The sequence below is a fragment of the Lepisosteus oculatus genome, unplaced genomic scaffold (genome assembly GCF_040954835.1).
Source record: "Lepisosteus oculatus isolate fLepOcu1 unplaced genomic scaffold, fLepOcu1.hap2 HAP2_SCAFFOLD_76, whole genome shotgun sequence".
Lineage (NCBI taxonomy): Eukaryota > Metazoa > Chordata > Actinopteri > Semionotiformes > Lepisosteidae > Lepisosteus > Lepisosteus oculatus.
Window position 1 is genome coordinate 439,855 of NW_027168320.1, and position 21,977 is coordinate 461,831.

General features: G+C 41.9%; 3 non-coding genes across 3 annotated transcripts; all 3 read left to right on the forward strand.

Annotated features, from left to right (window-relative positions):
- Nucleotides 1-7,253: 7,253 nt before the first annotated feature.
- trnar-acg (transfer RNA arginine (anticodon ACG)) lies at nt 7,254-7,326 on the forward strand. The gene has a single exon. It is a non-coding gene; the product is annotated as a tRNA-Arg (tRNA).
- A 2,453-nt stretch (nt 7,327-9,779) lies between these two features.
- On the forward strand, nt 9,780-9,852 carry trnar-ccu (transfer RNA arginine (anticodon CCU)). The gene has a single exon. It is a non-coding gene; the product is annotated as a tRNA-Arg (tRNA).
- A 5,096-nt stretch (nt 9,853-14,948) lies between these two features.
- trnar-ucg (transfer RNA arginine (anticodon UCG)) lies at nt 14,949-15,021 on the forward strand. The gene has a single exon. It is a non-coding gene; the product is annotated as a tRNA-Arg (tRNA).
- The last annotated feature ends 6,956 nt before the right edge of the window (nt 15,022-21,977 follow it).

The following is a 21,977-nucleotide window of genomic DNA, read 5'->3' on the forward strand; positions in this document are numbered from 1 at the left end:
GAGCCGTTACGTACCCTTATCTGTTAGGGAATTTCAAGGGAGGAGTTAGGTCAGAATGGGTAGGCTGCAAAACAACAAGTAAAGATTTATTCCAAGATGAAACCTTGTGGCGGTTTTCTTATCTTTTCAGCATGGACTCAACTTTTACGTGTTCCTTATATGCTATATATGTATATATTAGCACCAATGTCGTTCTTAAAAACTAACATGAAATTGTCAGGGACATTCAGCTATATACAAAGACGAGACAGACAAAGTAATAATTCTATATTAACGTGGCCTACATATTGACGCAATGATCGAACTAACTGACATGTTCTGATTCAGATCCCCTGCAGTTCATGCCAATTAGAACAATAGCAATGCTGAGTCCTCCCAACCCTACTGAGCACAAATTCAGCTGATTTCAATTGAGCTCGGAGCTGGAGATGATCTCCATACAGTTCTGTGTTAACTAGCCCACACTTGCGTGCTAATTTACGGGTTGTAGCAAATGCTTTTCTATAGTTCATATACATGACGGCAACCTGTTACCGAGGAACCTGAGAGGTTTAAAAGCCTCACGAGCCAGGCAGGACTCGACCCTACAATCTTCTGATCCGAAATCAGACGCATTATCCATTACGCCACTGGCCCATAGAACATGCGCTTGCACTCCACCACAGAGAGCTCTACACTGCTACCAGTAGTACACTTCCCCATCTAAATTTTCACAGCAAGAAACTTGTGTTTCCTACTATTTTTATCAGGTTTAAAATATCATCTCCTTAAAACAGAAAAAGTGTTGATGTGTCGTGCTGAAATTCCGATTGATTTTGAATTCAAAGAAAAAAGGTTTTCTTCCAAAACACCGTGAAATTGTCACATCTTGCAGACAATAGGTGTATTCCATGTTGAAAAGAGAAGAAAGAAAACCATGGAACCTTTTACAGGTGTGAGGCTTCTTCAGGTGTGAGAAGACCTCATGGCCGAAACGTTGTGGTTCCTTTCTTCTCTTTTCAGCATGCAATAAACCTATTACTTGTTCCTTTGCAGCCGAGGCATGCTGACATAGCTACCCAGCTGAACATCTTGCAGACTCTACTTCTCTCCTGTAGAAGTAAAGCAGGGCTTGCTGGGTGAGCTTTTGCTCTGGTATGTTAGGTCACGTGTCATGTTAAATCACTTCTTCTAAACACAACATTTGCTGGTGCTAGCTTTCCCCATGAAAAGAGACATTTCCCTTACAGTACATGACATATCGTTTTTCTTCTATCAATAAGTATAGAAATAAAACAAAAGAAAAAATGTTGTCGCCAAAGAATGCACAGCTCTGTCGCCTTGGGGAGGTGTCAAGGGCATTGAGCTCCTTGGACATGAGAAGTGCCAGATAAATGCCATTTCTCATCATTTCTCTTGGCGTCAGTTCTGCTATTAAATGGGAAAGAGGCAACGGGCTCAGAGATTATGTTAAGTGCACACCGAGCGCAGATATGTCCAAGTGTCTGTAAAAGTGCGGTGCTCCCTAGTGGGTTAAAGTGCCTGCCTAGTAAGCAGGCGATCCTGGGTCTGAATACCAGCTGTGCCTCTCTCCGTGTCTTGTTGTGCCAAATGTATCATTTCAGACAAACATGTACAGCTTGGTTCAGTTTAATGCAAGAATTCATTTCCTTTCTGGAATAACTTGTTTTTGAAGAAATCCATACATTTTGTGAAAGATGAAATCAATTTCTTGGTTGTCAGTGAAAAAATATTGCTGGCTACAAGAAGCGCAAACGACTGTTTTCTTTGACCATAAACCTGCAAATGTAGGGAGCACAAAAGGCTGTCAGTCTCTGTGGAGCAATCGGTTAGTGCATTTGGCTGTTAACTGAAAGGTTGGTGGTTCGAGCTTCTCTGGTATGCGTGTCTCAGTTTTTCCAATGTAAACATCATCACCATCGCTAAAGAAGATGGCGCAGAAGGCTCCACAGCCGAAACGTTGTGCTAATTTTTTTCTCTTTTCAGCATGGAGTAAACCTTTGCTTTATCCTTTGCAGCCTAAGCATGCTGACGCAGCTACCTTTCTCTTAACGCACCTCAATCATTATTCACCAAAACGATCAGCAGAATAAGTCGCCTTTGTGGTGATGTCACTCCTCTGCTTCACAAATGTCCTAAGTGACGGGCCATTTCTTTCTGCCATTTTTCCGGAGCGGTTATTGATTGCTCCATCATTTCCCTCTTACTTTCCATCACTAGATTGAAAAAAAAAACAGAAACAGGCTGACAGGATGACAAATCAAATTGCAAAAACTCATCAAAGCACTCGATAGAGTATTTGAATCCACAAGTAGCTACGAGCAACTTTGTCTTGGCTTGCATGAATGTCGGAAAATGTCAAAAAGAAAAAGATGGTGGCTTTTTCATATTCGTTCTTTTATTTTTAGCTCGTTGGCTCTTCTGTCCATTGTCCTCCTGCCTGGCTCTTGACCTGTGACTGTCTGAACGCACACAGTAGACTTTCATGCGGGGGATTTGTCCTGAGCCTCTGTGAAAGACCCACCCACCCCCATAAATAACTGCTCTAGAAACACATGATTGCAAAACTAAACCACAGCTTAAAGAGGAGCTTGTCATGACCGCCAGGCAGTTAAGACCAACTCTTAAGCGATCTAATCAGCACCAGCAGTGGGTGATTATTAACAAACGCTGCCGCACGAGTTAACCCACCTGCACACACTCCACCGTGCGGTACGCAGTGCTATTTTTACCATCTTTACCTGCTTCCCGCTGCTCGGTATTGAGTCTATTCCTTGAGAGCTCTACCTGGCGTTTTTTCCATTACCTCGTTTATTCTGGATATTGGACTCCCCTTCTGCCTTTTTGACTTTGGACCTCGCCTCTCACCTCGGACTGTTTGCCACCAGTGTTCTCCCTGGATTACGACTTACCTTACGCCTCTTGACCACGAAACAAAGCAAAGCAGAGCAAAACAAAACGAACAAACGAAAACCCTCACGTCCCGCACTTGCATATATCGCCGTTACGTGCCCAAGCGGTATTGTACGTCATCCTAGCACTGCACCCCGGGCGTACGGTATATGGGAACGAGCACACGCCACGAATTGTCTCGAATCACTCCCTACAGCTGTAAGGCGCCTTGAAGCGTGCACCCCCAACTTTCTGCTTTGCCCATCTGTGAAAGGTAAACTCTTGAGCAAACTCTGAACCAGCTCTAAGGAAACAAATCCGATTAGATGTTACTTTGACTCATCTTTTTATGCTCAGTGCTGGATTGCTCAAACTCCAGCTAGGGTTAGGGTTAGCATTCCCACGCTACTTAGACACTTTGTTTATGCTCAGTGCTGGATTTTGGGAACTTCAGGACGAGTGGGAATTTTCTCCTATCTGTCAATTCTGTTTTGTTTTGGAGACTCTTGGCTGCCTATGTTGTACAGTGCAGCGTGAAGGAAACATTTTCCAAAACTGTGTCAGCTCAAAAGTTGTAAGAAAACCTCTCCAGCTACTTTAACTCTCTTCATTTTTGTCATTTAATGTGACACTCGATGTATATCTGTATAACATCAGTTATTCTGTGCGATTGATTCTCATTTCATTCTAAACTCGCCCGCCCAGGGACGCCATTAAATGTAGAGGTTTGATGGGTTTACTGAGATAATTATTAATTGTAGCAATAAACACGAGGTTGTTCGTTGGGGCTTTTAGAAAATCAATCGTCAGAACAACTAACAACGCACACACATATGCAAATGGTGAGGCTCCAGTTCGACACCCAGTTCGACACCACTTTACAGTATATGACAAAAGCATGGCAGACTGTGCCGGACCGGCAGATAACTTCCGCTTATTTTGACCATATTAAACATTGGAAATCTTCCCACTTGCATTTGTGACACTTGATTTTGGCTCCACCTAAGACACTCTTAAATCTTCAAACACTTTTCTCTTCTCCTGCAACACACTTGTCTGTCGGCACTATGTGGCAGCGTTGCATGACAACCCCTCTCACCACGGAAAGGAACCTAACAGCTTTGGTAAGAGAGTAGAATTACCTGAAGAACTGCTTTCCATGGAAACAGGACCAAGCGATGTAGCATTTTTATAGTACCAGGAAAGGAGAAGCGGCACTTCGCCTTTGCCGCACAGGCACAAGGCGACGTGCGGCAGACGCCATAGTCGGTAGGATTCGAACATGAGGGGGGAGTCCCCAATGGATTTCAAATCCATCGCCTTAACTACTCGGCCACGACTACAGCGAGCTCGCCGCTGCCGCATTCCTCCTATAATCTAACACGGAGTGCGAGGTGGCTGCGGAAACCTTTTTAAAGTCGCTCTCTGTTAAAAAAAAAACCTTTCACAAGATACATGCCGGCAGACAGACACGCCTCAGAGGGTTTAAGGCTGGCTTCACGTTCAAATGATAAAGTCTCCCCGTCCGGATGTCAAAATGCAACTTTGGCAGACAGAAAAAACATCAACAAACCACAAATGTGGACAAGGATTTTACAAGCTGCACCACACTGCACTTTCAAAAGCATTTACATTCGTGTTAGACGCAGGAATTGTCTTTGTTTTGCGCGCTTACGAACGCCATGGAAAACGAAACAAAACAAAAGCCCTCAGCTCCTGCACTTGATTATAATGCCGTTACGTGTCGAAGCAGGAATTTACGTCATCCTACCACTGCAACACGGGGAATAGAGGGAAATGAACACACGCTACGAATCGTCTCAATCACTCCCTAGAGTCGTAAGGCACATTGAAGGGTGCACCCCCATCATTAATCGTTGGGCCTCTGTGAAAGGAAAGCTGTTGAGCAGTCTTTGAAACAGCTCGGATGAAACACTTGATTGCTTCCATGTGCATCTGGAGCCCACTTCTTATTTTCACTTCACGCCGCCCAAAGCATTTCTAAAACAGGAGATTCGCGTTTGGGAATGCGCCCTGCCCTACAAATAAAACAGGTCTACAGGTCTGAAACCTGCTCCACGGAAAACAGTTCTGTTGCGCTTTTGATCAAAGGGAGATTCTCTGTTCTTACTTTTTGATGACATAACACCCAAAGGGGCTTCTTTGGAGCTGGATTCCAACCATCATCCTAAAGTTTCTTGGCGGTATCCTTTACAGTCCTCTGTTCGGTCGACAAGGAACAGAAGGGGGCAGCTTTCCTCACACATACAGTGCAATGTACTGTAGTATTCCCCTTCATTGAATACGCAGTTCTGCATCAGACCTCTAACTCGTTTCCTTAGCTTGGATTTAAGCCACGAAGCAGGCTTCTACTGTATAAACGTCTAGAGGAATCACAAACTATTTGAGAGGCCATCATCCCAGGGGGAACTGACAAAGTCTATCCCTAAACACCTAGCGCAGTCTCTCGAGAGACTGTCAAAAATCGCTTTCTCCCTTGGCAGCAGCGGCACGTAAATACTGTTACTGCCACTGTTCGATACCGACGTTAGCCTTCTATACCATGTTCAGCCACCGCTAGAAAATGTAAGGCTCTAGTACTGGAGCAAACAAAAGGAGGGCCAACGTCGAACGGGCACACGTGTCAGACGTAGAGAACGACGAGGATAGGATTCGAACCCATGCATGCAGAGTACAATGGATTAGCAGTCCATCGCCTTAACCACTCGGCCACCTCGTCGATGAAACTGGGCTGTCCAGACATGAGTTGGCGCGCTCCAGATGATCTTTTTCATTTTTTTTCCCTCGTACTCGAGGGTCCTTTTCCTGTTCCACATGCGATTTCAACATTTTCCTTGGGAGATGTCAAGCCAGCAAGCCACTGCTGTGGTTCAGTGGCCAGTGTGGAGTTCAGTGGCCCTGTTGTACACAGAAAGCACATTGAGCTCCTTGGACATGAAAAGTTCCAGATAAAAGCCATTTGTCATCCTTTCTCTTGGTGTCGATGTTGCTATTGTATGTAAAGGTGGCAACTTGCTCAGCGAGCAGGCGGAGCACACACCGAATGCAGATGTGTCTGAGTGGTGTGTCCAAGTGGCTGCAAAAGGACAACACTCCCAGAGCGCCGTGGCTTAGTTGGTTAAAGCGCTTGTCTCTTAAACAAGAGATGCTGGGTCCGAATCCCAGTGGTGCCTTCTTTGTTCTGTCTTCTTGAACAGAACTGGTCCTTACAGACAACCGCCTACGGCTAGACTTAATTAAATGCAAGTATTCATTTCCTGTCTTTAACGCGACTTGTTTTTCTTAAAATGGATGAAACTTGCAAAACATGAAATACAAACATTGCTAATCAGCGCTAGCGGCTGGCAAAAAAAAAGAAGTCAGCAATGTTTTTTTTCTTTAACCTTAACCCTGCTAATGGAGAAGAGTTAAACGACCGAGTCTATGCAGCTTAAACGGTGCTCACGTCGGGTTCTTAGCTGAAAGGGTGGTAAATCTCGCTCACCCCAGTCCTTAATCTTTTAAAAGGATACAAAATTGAACCTAGTAGCCACATCACATACATCCTGTTCAACGATAAAAAGGTGACATCTATACTCGATCCAGAGTAAATCCCACGTTGAGGGCATATTTTTTTCCACTTTACCATGAGTCGGGCTCAGCTGCACAGAGGCGAGAGCAGAGCAATGAGGTCACGGGGACAGGGGAGTCACACGTTTTCGGTTTAAACACGTGGAAGAAAACTGAGGGATCCACAGTATGTGGACCCTCCGTGCGCCATCAGTCCGCACTCCGGACTCTGAATCCTGCCATCCAAGTTAAGATCTCGGCGGAACCTGAGGTGCAGTTCCTTCTTAAAACGTAATCTGGTGAGCATTTCTAGAATCGTACTTGTATAGATGCAGCCTTTAATGTGTTGCTAGGTTAAAATTGATGACTTCTTGAACTTCAGTAGGCAACTGCCCTCTTGATTTCGGATTTAATTTCTTTATTACAGGGGCGCTTTTATGAAGACAGAGTCATGTTCAGGTACTTTGCTTGATGGAGGAAGCATATTTCGGACTCTGTGATCTGCTCACCTGGAAAGGTCTCCTGTACTACTACAAGAGAGAAGTAGAGTCTGGAAGAATGGACAATTTTATGATGCTTTGGAAGATGTTTTTTTTTCTTTGAAATCGAAATGAATCAGAATATCAGTGCAAAAGACAAACTCTTGGTTTGGTTTAAAGAGATATGGTTTTAAAACAGACAAAATGTAGAAAACAGGTGTTTCTCACTTTTGGAAAAGAATGGACCGGGGGTAATATTTTACTAGTTGCAGTGCTGATCTCACTGGGTTACAGTCCTGCAGTGTCACACCAGGGCCAGTGGCGCAATGGATAACGCGTCTGACTACGAATCAGGAGATTGCAGGTTCGACTCCTGCGTGGCTCAGGTCGTTTTTAAACGCATCGGGCTACTCCCTAAGTAGTCTGTGCTACTTACTGCGTTGTAATCGTACCCAGTAAGAGATTTCCTTCATGTAAATGAACTGCACCTGACAGCTTTAGAAAAACACCTGGGCTCAGTACGGTGCTGAGAGCTCAGCGTTGCTGTTGTTCTAATTAGCACGCACTGCATCGGCTATGAGCCCGAACCTTTCAATTATTCCGATCAGTAAGTCAAAACGTAGTCCACATGAACGGTAGAAATATTCTCTTGTCTGTCTCTTGTTTGTATAGAACTGAATGTCCCTGACAATGTACTGTTAGTTTTAATTGAAGAACGGCATTTGTGTTCAAATATACCAGACAAGTTTATGTAACTGCTCATGCGACACTCAGTTGTAATTAGTCAAGAAATAAAGTCGAACAACAGCTGCGGGTTTGATTCTGAACGTATGAGATTGCAGCGCCTTTTACTTCCATTGACAAATGATAGAGATTCGAAGACAGATCCTTCAGACCAGCAAGCAAACCCACGGCTATTTCGGTTTTCTATCTAGGCAACGTTGGTGTCTGCAATAGCATACATGAAAGCGTGATGCAATTTCTGTGGCTACATTTGTTGCACGTCATGCACAGTAAGAGTGTTTCTAACACCAAATAAAAAGTCAACAATTAGCGATCACGCCTTCTCCTCAGTTAACCCACTGAAACCCTTGCTGTTAACAGTTCTTTACTGCGTGCTTTACCAGCACCTACATATCGTGTCGGTTCTTTCAGCTTTATTCATTAGGTTTTCAAAGGCATAAGTAGAGCACCAGAGGTGCGAACGCAGAATGTATGGTAATCTGAAGAACTGCTTTCCATGGCAGCGGGTCCAAGCGATTTAGCGTTTTTATAGTACCGGGAAAGGAGAAGCGGCACTTTGCCTTTGCCGCGCAGGCACAAGGCGACGTGCGGCAGACGCAGGAGTCGGCAAGTTCCGAACCTGCGCGGGAAGTCCCCAACGCATTTCGAGTCCATCGCCTTAACCACTCGGCCATGACAAAAGCGAGCTCGCTGCTGCCGCATTCCTCCTATAATCTAACACGGAGTGCGAGGTGGCTGCGGAAACCTTTTTAAAGTTGCTCTCCGTTAAAAAAAATACCTTTCACAAGATTCGTGCCGGCAGACAGACACGCCTCAGAGGGTTTAAGGCTGGCTTCACGTTCAAATGATAAAGTCCCCCAGTCCGGATGTCAAAATGCAACTTTGGCAGACAGAAAAAACATCAACAAACCACAAATGTGGACAAGGATTTTACAAGCTGCACCACACTGCACTTTCAAAAGCATTTACATTCGTGTTAGACGCAGGAATTGCCTTTGATTTGCACGCTTACGAACGCCATGGAAAACGAAACAAAACTAAAGCCCTCAGCTCCTGCACTTGATTATAATCCCGTTACGTGTCGAAGCAGGAATTTACGTCATCCTACCACTGCAACACGGGGAATAGAGGGAAATGAGCACAAGCTACGAATTGTCTCTAATCAGTCCCTACAGTTGTAAGACGCCTGGAAGCGTGCACCCCCATCATTAATCTTTGCGCATCTGTGCAAGGTAAACTCTGGAGCAGTCTCTGAAACGGCTCAAAGGAAACACGTGATTGATTCCATGTGCATCTGGGGTTCATTTCTTATTTACATTTAATTCAAGGGAAAGGCTTGGGTCAGTTTCAGACGGCCTCCAACAGCGAGATTCAAGCACCCCACCTTCAGCCCAATCTGCGCCGCCAGAACGCCAACGGCTCCTCTGGTCTCCGGGGTGCGGTTGTGACCCCGTAACCTAAAGTGTTGGTGGCAGACAAATGGAGACTAACAGGTGATGTCCTAGGACATGACTACATTGTGACACTCGGTGGGGATGGTGACCATTGCTTGGAAAAGAGTGCGGGGCCCCTTTAGAAAAACATTTTGTTAACAGGCATTCTGCCTCAGCCTAAACACCTATAGCTTGCAAAGCGCATGCTATTAGACAGGCACCTCTGCAAGACCTTAAGAGTCTCTTAAACTAGTGATAGTAAGGTGTTCCCAGTGGGCGATGTTTGGCTTTCAAATCATCTCTCTGTGGAAGCGCCGAGATGCAGCTGTTTAAGGCTTAGAAGCAGCTGACTGTTTCACTACCTAGCTGATTACTGTCAGTCAGGGAGCTCAGAGGTGAAAAGCCTGTCTGAGAGACAATTCGCCGTCGATCAGTTCAATATGTTCCGTACCAGCTCGGCGCACCTGAGATCATCTTGGTAGCCGTGTAGCTCAGATGAGTGAGAGCGTGTGTGTGTGTACCACCGTGATTGGATGCCGGTCCTTCTCAGGTCACAGTAAACCTTCTGCTGCCTAACTTTCCTAATTTTGGGGATCCCTTTGAAAAAGCAAAGGAAAAAAAAAACTGGCTCTTCATCAGCGTGATCGACCCAACCCAGTGTGTCCCAGTGGCCTAATGGATAAGGCACTGGCCTCCTAAGCCAGGGATTGTGGGTTCGAGCCCTATCTGGGGTGCTCCTGTCCCATTTTGAGCGTACAAATGTCCTTGTGATTTGCAAAGCTGCAACCCCACCTTACTCAGTGAGCGTCTCTGCTTTTCTCTCACATACAGTTGGGAGAAAAACTTTTGTAAACAGCCCTTCGGAATGATGTGGATTTCTGCATGAATGGCTCCTAACATGTGATCTTATCTTTATCTAAGTCATAATAATTAATAAAGAGAGTCTGATTTCACAAACAACACACGCCCAACATTTGACATTGCTGTTTCTTTATTGACCAAATGGTTTAAACAATCAAGGTCATTGATGGAAAAAGTACGTGAACCCTTATATTAAGGAGCTAGTGGAACCTCCTTTATGACAAAAACCTCAATCCCCACTTTCAGTAGCGGCTGGTCAGACCTGAGCAGCGGTTAGGAGGTATTATGGCCTATTCCTCTATGAAAAACTGTTTCAGTTCATGTATATTTTTGGGATGTCTTGCGCTGAACGGCCTGCTTCAGATCACGCCACAGCACTTCAATGGGATTGGGGTCAGGACTCTTACTTGGCCATCCCAAAATACGGAATTTCTTCTGTTTCAGCCACTCTGTTGTTGATGTACTCCTTTGTTTTTGTCATGCTGCATGACCCAGCGTCTTTCGAGTTTTAGATCACAGGCAGACACCCTGACATTCTGCTGTAGAATTTCCTGATACATCTTGGAATTCATCGGTCCCTCGATGATTGCAAGCCGTACAGCCTCCGCCATGCTTCCCAGGTGGGATGAGGTTTTGGAGTTGGTATGCAGTGTTTTGTTATCTCCAAACATAACGCTGTGCACATTTACCAACAAGTTCAACTTTTGTCACGTCTGTCCACAGAACATTGTTCCAGGAGTTGCTGAGGAACATCCATGTGGTCTTTAGCAAACTTGAGAGGGGCAGTGGTGGTTTTTTTGGGGGGGAGAGCAGTGGTTTCCTCCATGGTGACCTCGCATGATCACCACTCCTGTTCAGATTTCTTCTTATGGTGGACTCATGAACACAGACGTAAGACAAAGTCAACCACCTGTTCGCTAGATCCCATACCCACTCAGCTAGTCAAAGATTCCCTCGAAGGACTGGCAGGACCTATAATTAGTATGATGAATGCATCGCTTGCGTCAGGCGTTGTACCTGATCAATTTAAGGTAGCGGTTGTTAGACCGCTCCTTAAGAAGTCAAATTTGGATCCACAAGTTCTTAACAACTACAGGCCTGTCTCAAAGGTCCCATTTCAATCTAAAAGTCTTGGGAGAATAGTTGTTGCCCAACGTCAATCGTATCTGGATTCAAATAATATACTTGAGAAATTTCAGTCTGGTTTCTGAAACTGCATTAACAAGAGTCGTAAATGATATTCTCTTAGCTACTGATGCGGGGAATGCAACAGTGCTTGTGCTTCTAGATCTTAGAGCTGCCTTTGACACGGTTGACCTCTCTGTTTTGTTACACAGGCTTGAGTTTGAGGTTGGCTTATCTGGAACCGTCCTTCAGTGGTTTACTTCACATTTTACTCATCGTTTTCATTATGTTCAAATATCTAATAATTGTACTGCTTCATCAATGTCACCAGTTCAATTTGGGGTACCAGAAGATCAGTGCTGGGACCAATATTGCTCTCTCTCTCTACATGCTGCTGCTAGGTAGGATAATATGAAAAAATAATATGAACTTTCATTCATATGCTGATGACACTCAAATAAACATTTTGTTTACACCAAACGACAACTCTTCTATTATCAGTTTAGTTAAATGCATTAAGGAAGGAAATACTTGGATGTGTGAAAACTTTTTGTTACTCAACTCTGAGAAAAATGAGGATCTGTTGATCGGAGGCAACAATACTGATAGGACTACTATAACTTCAGCACTTAACTCAGAGGATTTAAACATTTGCCTCAAAGAGACAGCACGTAACCTAGGCGGCATATTAGACACAAGGCTCTTAACAACTTGCATTGTTAAGTGCCTTGGGACAACCTTGTTGTGAAAGGCGCTATATAGAAATACATTGATTTGAATTGAATTGACAATGTAAAATGTTGTGTGTGTTGTTTGTTAAACAAGACTGTCTTTATTTATCAAAAAATAAAAGGAATTTGCTAGGAATGCAAACGTTAGGTTGCGCTTCTTCATGCTGCATCGTCGGCATGAGTGGAGCTTTTTAAACGTCTGTACTTACTGTGCCCCATAAGAAATCGTTTGTCCCCGTTCAAAAGAGATTGTGCGATGTCCTGCAGTGTTCGCAAAGCAAACCTTTGACAGTTTGAAAAGAGGAATTTATTCTGCTTCCTGTGCGTGCAGTAGTTACAAAGTTGAACGTCTTTACACGATTTGCTGCAGTTTTCAGTGGGCGGGCTTTGTCAGATGGCTTGGAAAAATGCACTGTGTTTCGGCTCGGGAAACATCATGAGAAGTGTCCTGCATGTTTTCTGTGTATAGCTGTCTTTTAACGCATACAGAATTCATTCGAAATCATTGATTTCTCCAATTAACAAGGGTCCCTTAAAGGATGAGTCAAAGTAACGTCTAATCGGATTAGTTTCCTTAGAGCTGGTTCAGAGTTTGCTCAAGAGTTTACCTTTCACAGATGCGCAAAGAAGAATGTTGGGGGTGCACGCTTCAAGGTGCCTTACAGCTGTAGGGAGTGATTCGAGACGATTCGTGGTGTGTGCTCGTTCCCATATACCATACGCCCCGGGGTGCAGTGCTAGGATGACGTACAATACCGCTTGGGCACGTAACGGCGTTATATGCAAGTGCGGGACGTGAGGGTTTTCGTTTGTTCATTTTGTTTTGCTCGGCTTTGCTTTGTTTCGTGGTCAAGAGGCGTAAGGTAAGTCGTAATCCAGGGAGAACACTGGTGGCAAACAGTCCGAGGTGAGAGGCGAGCTCCAAAGTCGAAAAGGCAGAAGGGGAGTCCAATATCCAGAATAAACGAGGTAATGGAAAAAACGCCAGGTAGAGCTCTCAAGGAGTAGACTCAATACCAGCGAGAAGCTGGTAAAAATAGCACTGCGTACCGCACGGTGGAGTGTGTGCAGGTGGGTTAACTCGTGCGGCGGCGTTTGTTAATAATCACCTGCTGCTGGTGCTGTTTAGATTGCTTAAGAGTTGGTCTTAACTGCCTGGCGGTCATGACAAGCTCCTCTTTAAGCTGTGGTTTAGTTTTGCATTCATGTGTTTCTAGAGCAGTTATTTATGGGGGTGGGTGGGTCTTTCACAGAGGCTCAGGACAAATCCCCTGCATGAAAGTCTACTGTGTGCGTTCAAACAGTCACAGGTCAAGAGCCAGGCAGGAGGACAATGGACAGAAGAAGCAACAAACTAAAAATAAAAGAACGAATATGAAAAAGCCACCATCTTTTTCTTTTTGACATTTTCCGACTTTCATGCAAGCCAGGACAAAGTTGCTCGTAGCTACTTGTGGATTCAAATAATCTATCGAGTGCTTTGATGAGTTTTTGCAATTTGATTGTCGTCCTGTCAGCCTGTTTCTGTTTTTTTTTTTCAATCTAGTGATGGAAAGTAAGAGGGAAATGATGGAGCAATCAATAACCGCTCCGGAAAAATGGCAGAAAGAAATGGCCCGTCACTAAGGACATTTGTGAAGCAGAGGAGTGACATCACCACAAAGGCGACTTATTCTGCTGATCGTTTTGGTGAATAATGATTGAAGCGTGTGAAGAGAAAGGTAGCTGCGTCAGCATGCTTAGGCTGCAAAGGATAAAGCAAAGGTTTACTCCATGCTGAAAAGAGAAGAAAAGAAGCACAACGTTTCGGCTGTGGAGCCTTCTGCGCCATCTTCTTTAGCGATGGTGATGATGTTTACATTGGAAAAACTGAGACACGCATACCAGAGAAGCTCGAACCACCAACTTTTCAGCACCACAGAGTCTGACAGTCTTTTGTGCGCCCTACATTTGCAGGTTTATGGTCAAAGAAAACAATCACTTGCGCTTCTTGCAGCCGGCAATCTTTTTCCACTGACAACCAAGAAATGGATTTAATCTTTCACAAGCTGTATGGATTTCTTCAAAAACAAGTTATTCCAGAAAGGAAATTAATTCTTGCATTAAACTGAACCAAGCTGTACATGTTTGTCTGAAATGAGACATTCGGCACAACAAGACACGGAGAGAGGCACCGCTGGTATTCAGACCCAGGATCGCCTGCTTACTAGGCAGGCACTTTAAGCCACTAGGGAACAGCGCCAGCAGAGCACCGCGCTTTTACAGACACTTGGACACATCTGCGCTCGGTGTGCACTTAACATAATCTCTGAGCCCGTTGCCTCTTTCCCATTTAATAGCAGAACTGACGCCAAGAGAAATGATGAGAAATGGCATTTATCTGGCACTTCTCATGTCCAAGGAGCTCAATGCCCTTGACACCTCCCCAAGGCGACAGAGCTGTGCATTCTTTGGCGACAACATTTTTTCTTTTGTTTTATTTCTATACTTATTGATAAAAAAAAACGATATGTCATGTACTGTAAGGGAAATGTCTCTTTTCATGGGGAAAGCTAGCACCAGCAAATGTTGTGTTTAGAAGAAGTGATTTAACATGACACGTGACCTAACATACCGGAGCAAAAGCTCACCCAGCAAGCCCTGCTTTACTTCTACAGGAGAGAAGTAGAGTCTGCAAGATGTTCAGCTGGGTAGCTATGTCAGCATGCCTCGGCTGCAAAGGAACAAGTAATAGGTTTATTGCATGCTGAAAAGAGAAGAAAGAAAACACAATGTTTCGGCCGTGAGGTCTTCTCACACCTGAAGAAGCCTCACACCTGTAAAAGGTTCCATGGTTTTTTTTTCTTCTCTTTTCAACATGGAATACACCTATTGTCTGCAAAATGTGACAATTTCACGGTGTTTTGGAAGAAAACCTTTTTTCTTTGAATTCAAAATCAATCGGAATTTCAGCACGACACATCAACACTTTTTCTGTTTTAAGGAGATGATATTTTAAACCTGATAAAAATAGTAGGAAACACAAGTTTCTTGCTGTGAAAATTTAGATGGGGAAGTGTACTACTGGTAGCAGTGTAGAGCTCTCTGTGGTGGAGTGAAAGTGCACGTTCTATGGGCCAGTGGCGTAATGGATAACGCGTCTGACTTCGGATCAGAAGATTGTAGGTTCGAGTCCTGCCTGGCTCGTGAGGCTTTTAAACCTCTCAGGTTTCTCGGTAACAGGTTGCCGTCATGTATATGAACTATAGAAAAGCATTTGCCACAACCCGTAAATTAGCACGCAAGTGTGGGCTAGTTAACACAGAACTGTATGGAGATCATCTCCAGCTCCGAGCTCAATTGCAATGAAAAAACATGCAGAACAGAACTGGAGAGCAGCTGAATTTGTGCTCAGTAGGGTTGGGAGGACTCAGCATTGCTATTGTTCTAATTGGCATGAACTGCAGGGGATCTGAATCAGAACATGTCAGTTAGTTCGATCATTGCGTCAATATGTAGGCCACGTTAATATAGAATTATTACTTTGTCTGTCTCGTCTTTGTATATAGCTGAATGTCCCTGACAATTTCATGTTAGTTTTTAAGAACGACATTGGTGCTAATATATACATATATAGCATATAAGGAACACGTAAAAGTTGAGTCCATGCTGAAAAGATAAGAAAACCGCCACAAGGTTTCATCTTGGAATAAATCTTTACTTGTTGTTTTGCAGCCTACCCATTCTGACCTAACTCCTCCCTTGAAATTCCCTAACAGATAAGGGTACGTAACGGCTCATGCGATGCTCAGTTGCAATTTGTCCCAAAACAAACAAGAACAGCAGCTGAGGGTTTGAGTTTGAACATGCACTGTATTAAAGCAGCTTTTATTTCCATTGATAAATGCTAGATATTCCTACAGAGATTCTCCAGGTGAGTAAGCGATTCCTGTTCCTATTTCTATTTCTATTTCATATATATATACAGTATATATACAGTATTATACTATTATTATATAATTCGTTACACTGTGGCTGTGTTGTGTGTGTTAAGCTGCTGTTGCACTGCAATTTCCCTCACGGGATCAATAAAGTATCTATCTATAAGAAGACATTACCAACAACGACCACAAGATGGAGATATTGTCTAGACATTACCAACAACGACCACAAGATGGAGATATTGTCCAAAGAGGCAAGAAGGGCAAAGCCGCGATAAGGTAAAATCATTTTTTGTAAGAGATTGCTGTCAGAATGCACATCCGTATCCCAAACAGAATCTCTAGTAAAATATGATCATTTGTGAAACAGGCAAATGAGTGTCTACTACAATATGATTGCTACAGATGCAGCCATTCAAAATGCGCGGGCGAGACCGCATTATTTTCCGGTACGCTGTACGCAGTCTACCGCGAGTTACCGGTAAATACCGCGAGTTACCGGTAAATTCCGCTAGCAAAATAATAGCATCCGGAATTTCCGCAAGGTGGAGCTAATAAAGCTCAACTTCTCATGTTTGAGCTGTAGCCATCAAAGTCTTTAATGAAGATATTACTAATAGTATTAATAATAAATGACCTTGGACAAGCTGTAAACTCAAAGTATTGCCCTGGTCCACATTATTTTTTTCACTGACCTTCTTTGTAAAAGTAACACCACAGCATTTCGCAATCACGCATTTTTTTCCAATCATGCAAAGTACAGTAATTTTTGAGAATCGATTCACCATGCCTTTCACATGCTCATAAAAGAGATTGATTTAGGAACATAAACATATTACCGTATGCAAACTGTACTGTATACAGTTTGTATATGTATATGTATATGTATATTTAATGTCTTAACTGTGCCCGTTTAAGTATTGAATATTTATATGGAATTTTACCACTGAAGGGAAATCTTAGTGCCTGAGCATAAAAAGAATAGGAGCGTAATGCAACGCGTGTGAAGGCCATAAACGATATTAATTTTGGAACATAAACATACAGTATATGGCTGGTCTCGGTACTTTAAAGAAAACATACACGAAACATGGTTTCATTATGACCAGAATCGGTCTTGAGATATTTTTAACTTGATTTACAGTATTTGAGAGGTATGTCTTGACACCGATACTACGTAAATACTCCTCACGTATATGTTTCTAGGTTTATATTATGCATTTCATACGGTCAAATTGCTTTTGAGCAACTGATAAGAAGCGCGAAACGGTATGCCCAGGGCGTTTTAGTTTTTGTTTTGTTTTAATGCAGTGCAGTGGATTGATTAGAGATATCAAGTACATACAAGTCATTTTTTAAATGTTGTAGTTCGTCTTGTAAAAATGTTACGAGTACATCATCTGTCAACAATTACACAGGTTCTGTTTCCATATTGCGGTTTTTGGTTACGTAATACTATTTTCTAATTTCACGTTGTGAATATATGATTTGGGCAAACAGAGCCGCAAAGAAGTACATTATGGGTTGTTGTTGTTTTTTTGCAGTTTTATCTAAAATAAGCGATGCTTAAACCTTTGTCTGATTCTTGTGAAACTATCCACACGACAGTTACCTAGGAGTTGACTTCAGTGATGTCACTGATGGGATGTTTCTAAAAATCCATCCTCTGTAAAACATCTTCTCTAGTTGTTCTGCATATGTATTCGCTAATGAAGCTGTGTGTTCTGAGCCTGGTTCTCTACATTTCTGTATGAACCAGCTTAGAGGGCTAAAGACAGCTTGTGTTTAAATTGAGTGTAAGGTAATTTATGCTTCTAAAGTCATGGTCAGCATTTATTATTGTACTGTGCTGTAAACTTCTTCTGTGCCTAATTACATTATTTTATAGTCGATAATGTTTCTGTAGTGCTTTTTCAGCCCTCAGCATGTGACTGCGCTGGTGGTGCTGTGGGTTAGGTTCCTGACTCCTATGTCACATGGTCTGTGGTTGAATCTCATGGAACTATGACTTTAATTTTTAACAAACATTTCTTTGAAAAAATGAAACATTTCCCTTGGTCAGAGATTAAATAAAACCTCACTCGCATCAAAACAAATTTATATTTCTAAATATCACAACATGATCGAATTTACGTCTTTTTAATAACAATGAATAGTCACCTATGCGTTACAAAATAAACATTTATATTGATTTGAATCGAGTTTTGATTTAAATCGTAAACGCGTGTTTAAAGGCGATATACTGTATAAAAGCGCTGATTCTTATGGAATGTGTTTGGCCGGGGATTCAAAAAAAATATTTTTTTTAATCGCGTATCTAAGGAAAATTGCAGTATAACTTTGTTCATGCACAAACAGTGGCATGTTACATTATAATTTGGGTGTCTCCTCTTGCCAGAAAGCTCTAAATTGGATTTTGAGTGCGGTTTTTGACTTTTTCTAAATTGCAACCCATAAATAAAGCTGATACAGTTTAGACTTACTGTATTCTAAACTGTATTACAACATCACATTGGACAATGCAACGTAAATTGCAAAAATGCACTTGGAATCTGTCCAAGCCCTACTACGAAAATTATTAAAACTGCGACACTTATCATTCATCTTTAAATAAACTTTATTTTATATAGCGTTTTAAGCGAATAGGTAATTAGATTGCTCATAAACCTAATCGCTTTTTCTACATAAACACAGCGTGATTGCTCTCTGAAAATGCTTTTTTCTTTATATTTAGGCTCAGATTTCAACTATAGATTGTATTATTATAAACTTTCTTGGAAAAATGTCTTTTATGTAAACCATGTTTGCTATTAATTCATTTAGGGCTAAAATACGTTCATTGTCTTCCAATCGAGTCGAGTTGACATTGGAAGCTTGCCACGCCCGGACTGTTACACCAACGCATTAGCATGTTGAAGCGATTTCATTGAGGAGGCCATCTACTAGTTAACACTGTACTTCCTACTTTGAAAACACCTGTGAAATTGGTTTAATTCGTCACAGCCAGCACTCCGGCAGAGAGGGGGGTTGTACTCGTTAATGTCTGATGACATACAAGTGGAAAGATTACAGATTTTAATCGTTTTTTTTTCTGAACCAGGGAAAATCTGATCATGTTTCTCTATAACAATAATAAAAAACTTTATTTTAAATTATTTTACATATCCCGCTTGCACATCGCACGACTTTAATAAATCTATTCTTTATTAATACTAAATAAATAATACTAAAAATACTACAGCAAAGAGGTCACTTGATTTTTGGAATAATTCCAAATAGCACAATGATCCACTGGCATTCCTGAAGTCTGTTTAGTGCATAATCTTCCAAATACAATCACTAAGCAATTATAAGAATTATACCATCCTATTTCTTTGTGATGTCCTGTAAAAACTAAACCTATTTTTATAAGGCTTTTACTCAAAAGGTTTCCAAACACACAAAGCATTTGTGAAGTACTATAGTATTTCTAAAGGTTACTGGTACAACATCAATCATTAAAGCTTAACAATAAAGTTTAGATTGCTGACTATGGACTAACTACATTAACTAACTGCAATGCAACATTATACATTTTACAAGAATATCTGGTTGAATTCTTGCATTTGTAGCCAATTTAATGCGAGAGAAATAAGCCAATTTAATTATTTCACAAAAAATAATGTAATATAAAATGGATGTTTTTAACTTTATTGTAGTGTTTTAGAAACTAATATGTCTTTCAAAATGGTTGTTTTTCACTCCTAGGAATGAAAGCTGTTGTTATATGATGTTTATTTTCAAATTTGGAAAAATCAAAGGATTCTAGCTTTCTCCCCTTGCAGGCATCGGACACAGAGAACCTCATGGTTTTCCTAAAAATCATTTTTTATGTTCCCTGGTGTTCCAAACTTAGTTTTAATTTGTTATTATGTTAAAAACAGGGTAATAAATTTCTAATTGGACTATAAATAATGTCATATTGTCTGCTATAAAACTGATGTTTTCAACTCTATTGTAGAGATTCTAGAATCATCTAATAGAGAATTGAAATAAAAAAAGGGCATAAGAAAACATTACCAACAACGACCACAAGATGGAGATATTGTCTAGACATTACCAACAACGACCACAAGATGGAGATATTGTCCAAAAAGGCAAGAAGGGCAAAGCCGCGATAAGGTAAAATCATTTTTTGAAAGAGATTGCTGTCAGAATGCACAACTGAATCCCAAACAGAATCTCTAGTCAAATATGATCATTTGTGAAACAGGCAAATGAGTCTCTCAGGTGCCCATTGCTCATTTTCAGACACATTTATGCAATACTTTCACCATGCGTTGAGCAATAGGGATTAAAGATACCAGAGGTAAGGTTTAAAAGTGATTCTGAGGTGCAACACATCAGCAATACAGCTAGGCATCTGAAATGCGGGGTTTGAGAGCCCTTCAGGGAACACCGTACCCTAAAGGTACCAGAAGTCCAGTAGTATAAGCATTAAGTCACTGTCACCCCTGTTACAATGTGATTGCTACATATCTTCATTTCTTTGGTTTTTAAGGAGTAAGAGTGCAGGGGGTCTAAATCTGCGATCCAGTGTGTTGAAGTATTTCACAACATTACCTGTAGCCCGTATGGAAATAAATACTAATTCTGATTATTGCCCTGGGCATGTACCAATAAATCACTGAGCATATATATATATATCACTGTGTTGAAGCTAGAGACCTGTATGTAATATTATGGTGCTAAAATGTCATTTTCACATATATTAATGTAATAAATGATTGCTTATGCTTTATAAACAAATCTAATTAAAATAAATGATTAAGTTTTGTATTTATCTTGTACCATAGAACATGATTTTCTTTGTATTTCAAGCCCACAAAGTGTCCAAATGACGCACTACATGATATAAGGAAGATTATCACATGCATATCGGTATTATCTTTCTTATGAAAATGCATTCCTTTCATTACCTTTTACTTTTTAAAATGAACTCAAATTGTGTATAATGTAATAATTTAAGTAGAAGTGCTTCACTGCTCTATGCCGTCTGGAAATAAATCCTCAGACTACTTACTGCCCTGGGCATGTACCAATAAATTACAGGAGCACATCTATATATCACTGCGTTGAAGCAGGAGACACACAATCACTGCAAACACATCCTAAATACAGTGTTCTAGCACCTTTGACCTCATCCAGAACATATCATTTCTTGAAAGGGATTGCTGTCCGAATGCACATCTGAATCCCAAACAGAATCTCTAGTAAAATACGATCATTTGTGAAACAGGCAAATGACTGTCTCAGGGGCCCATTCCTCATTCTCAAGACACATGTATGCAGTACGTACACCATGCATTGAGCAATAGGGATTAAAGACACCACAGCTAAGGTGAGAAGTCATTCTGACTATATTCTAAAATATTGGACTCATATTCTTATGATGGCAGACATGATGCTGCGTTTAAAACCGGGGTTAATGGACATTATATGACTGTCAATTCTGTTTTGTTTTGGAGACTCTTGGCTGCCTATATGGTACACTGCAGCGTGAAGGAATTATTTTCCAAAACTGTGTCAGCTCAAAAGTTGTAAGAGAACCTCTCCAGCTGCTTTAACTCTCTTCATTTTTGTCATTTAATTGTCTGTCGGCACTATGTGGCAGCGTTGCATGACAACCCCTCTCACCACGGAAAGGAACCTAACAGCTTTGGTAAGAGAGGAGAAAAGGACCTGGCCAGTAAGGGGCACGAACCCGTGACTTTGGCGTTATTAGCACCATGCTCTAACCAACTGAGCTAACCGGCCTCACGACAGTGGTTCTCTCTGTGCTGCAAAAAATCGAACTCAGGGAATTTCTTTTGCCCTCCTTTGAATAGAAAGCCGTGTAATTCAGTGTACGGGCTTTCTCATGCAGTTTCATGGTTCTTGTAACCCAAATCCTACACTGGCCTGAAGTGCCCCCCATTTCACAGAATTTTTCAGCTGATTTAAAATGTACCTAAAGGAGAAGCATTATTGAAGACGATCAATTACCAAGAGCTTTTGTCAAAGGTTTTGGTGGTAATTTTTAATGACCACAGAGCGATGTGACCTCGGTTTTACATCTCATCCAAAAGACAGCGCCCTTTTACAACACAGTGTCTCCGTCACTATACTGGGGCATTGGGACCCGCACAGACCTCAGGGTGAGCGCCCCACCGCCGGCACCATTAACACCGCTTCCAGCTGGAA